Below are 3025 nucleotides of genomic sequence, written 5' to 3'. Positions count from 1 at the left end.
TTACAGCAATATGGATAAGAGCACAGGAATGTGTCTATACTTGCTGGATTCCACAAACATTCAGCTTTCATGTGCATATATTGGATTCATTCTATCTATTATAGTAAATCGAGTAAATTAATGAAATGTGAAAACACTGCTTTTTAGAACGATAAGAGCACAGGAATGTATTTATACTTTAGCAGATATTTGGAAAATTGCTCACTGCTACCAATATTCGCGCCTTCCCCTAGACTAGTCCACGCCTCCCCAGGGAGGCGCACCTCACAGTTTGGAAAACGCTGCTTTAAGGGTATTAGTGTTCCAAGGAATACTCCTCATTTACTTGTATTATACGGGTACAATACAAATGTGGAAGGTTCGAAAAATATGAAACAAATTAAAACGTTAGAATTTGCCTGAGTTATGGAAGGTCTTAAAAGGTAATATTTTCAACCATAGATAAACCAAGAGGTTTCAAACTTTTCTTCGAACTTTGAAACCTGTTCAAAGATTTGAAGAGACCCCAACTATAAGTTTTAATATTACCTTGAATGTTTTCGTTTATTGTCCACTAATAACTAGTAGAGATTTCTAAACGTTAGTTCCAGTTGATCCCTCTTAGCCTGAACGTGCTCTTTCCAGAAAATCCTCGAAATTCATGCCTTCGTTAATTTGAACGGATCTTAACCATTGAGTCTTACTATTGGGTTCATTCTTTAACCAATATTCTTCATTTTTTGAGCCATTCCTGTAGTTTATCTAAAATTTCCTGCAGATGTTACAATTATAGTATTGATAGTTTCCTATCAAAAACAGCATTAATCGAGGAACGTTTAACACGTAAATAATGGGGATCGGTGAAACAGAACAAAGAATAAGAAAATGTTTTAGTTTTGTTGTTTTTTTTTACCTTTTATTGTGAAATATATTTTTATTGTATTACTTATAATCTTATATATTGATAATATCGATTTGTATTCATAAAACATACAAGATAATCACATAAAATTTAAATGAAAAAAATATGTTTGCGATTAGGAAGGTTCTTCCTAATTTGACTTTTTTTTTTGTGAAGAAGTCATCTAACATCGTTTGCATTTTGTCAATTGTCAATAACAAGACATCACAGATAAATGACACTTGGTCATGCCTTTGGTATCCTATCAAAATTTAAATCAACTGATCCACAATTTACATAATAGTTACTAATCTTTGGAATTACAGTTCTAGTGCTATTGGTCTTCCAAATCACCTGGATCGCAAAAGAAATGTTATGTACTAACATTATTCAAAATAATTCCTTCTTCGTTATTCTATTTCTGTATGACTACTGATATTTGTCGGTTGTTTAGAAACTATGTGCTATTTTTTCACGAAAATTGAAAATCATAACTTCAATAACTTGATATAAATTTTTTTATCATTATGTATACACCATTTGGTCTATACATCTATCGCGCAAGTGAAACATTCTATCCTCTCAGAATTAATAATTTTTTTTGTCAAAAAAGATTTGCAAGTGTTTTTTTTTTAAGTTGATTAAAGATTAAACGTTCTTGCAATTAATGGAAATTTGCAGAAACTTGATCTTGAATACAATTTTCGCCTTAATAAATTGTATATTTGTAAACAAGTATAAGTAATATTTCGTATTTAGAATCCTATTTTTATGGAACAAAATCATGATACTTGCCCGTGTGATTCAAGTTGAGTGGTAGACAGGATTCAATATTTTTAGCGGTCGGTGAGAACAAAAACTAATCATAATCCAATAATATTTTTTTGTTTTATTTTATACATTTGCATACATATATACATATAATTAATTACACTAAACTATCTTTTAGAAGCAAAATGAAGACCTTCATACTTACCCAAGTACATGTTATCCCACAACTTCTCAAGGCAAAAACATGCTGTAATGTCTCCAACCATCACCTCTTTCTGTTTGCAATGCTTAGTTGGATCGAAGGGTGGTAATTTTTTCAAGGCGCTCATCATATTGAATTGTCTGTTTTTAATACTTGGAATAAAGAAGTTATGTTTGTGAATAGGAAGGTTCTTCCTAATTTGAGTATTATTGTTTTTCTTTTGTGTATAAGTTATCTAACATTGTTTGCCTTTTTTGAATAATCCAGCAGTAATTGTCGATAACAAGACATCACACATAAACGACACTTGGTCATGCCCACTAAATTTGGGATCCCAATTCTAGTGCGATTGGTCTTCCAAATCACCCGGATCACAATAAAAATGTTATATACTATCATTATTCAAAAAAATTCCTTCTTTGTTGTTATTTATGTATGAGGACTTATTTTTGTTGGTTTTATAACAATATGTTTCATAATGTAATGGTTTGTCTAGGAAGTTTGTGCCAATCAATCACGAAAATGAAAAATAAAAATTTCCTATCTTAATATATATATATTTTTTTTTTCATTACGTATATACTATTTGGTCTACACTTATTTCATCATTTACGCAAGTGAAACATTACATCCTCTCAAAATTTTCCCAAATGGTTTTTTTTATGTCCAATAATAATTAAACGTTCTTACAACCATATTTAGAATCTCATTTATATGGAATAAAATAATTGTGTTAGTAAGCAAGATTCAAAACATAAAGTTTAGTAGTCCGTGGGGACAAACACGTTGGCCAGCTCTGCATAGTTGTTAGATAGTCGATCCATGCTTAAAAGTTAAGCAATATTTATGATCGTAATTTAATGAATGGTTGAATGAAATGATTTACTATAAAGACAGAAATTTGATATTTAAGACTATATCATATAATAATATATTTTTGTTAAATTTTGTTTATTTTCTGCATACATAATTACATACACCAATATACAACTAATTAATTGCACTGATACTAACTTTTTACAAGAAAAATGTGGACCTTCTTTTCGTCTTTTAATTGATCGAGAATATATTTCCCCACAATTCCTGATACTTACTATAAATTAATGCTCCTATAAATTTGGGGTGCATCTTATGGTCCGAAAATTAGGCAGTTTACCAAATCAAAGCATACA

The sequence above is a fragment of the Nicrophorus vespilloides genome, unplaced genomic scaffold, assembly GCF_001412225.1.
Source record: "Nicrophorus vespilloides isolate i.1.1-1 unplaced genomic scaffold, Nicve_v1.0, whole genome shotgun sequence".
In the NCBI taxonomy this organism is placed as follows: domain Eukaryota; kingdom Metazoa; phylum Arthropoda; class Insecta; order Coleoptera; family Silphidae; genus Nicrophorus; species Nicrophorus vespilloides.
The sequence above is the reverse complement of the archived record's forward strand: the minus strand, read 5'-3'. Positions refer to the sequence as shown.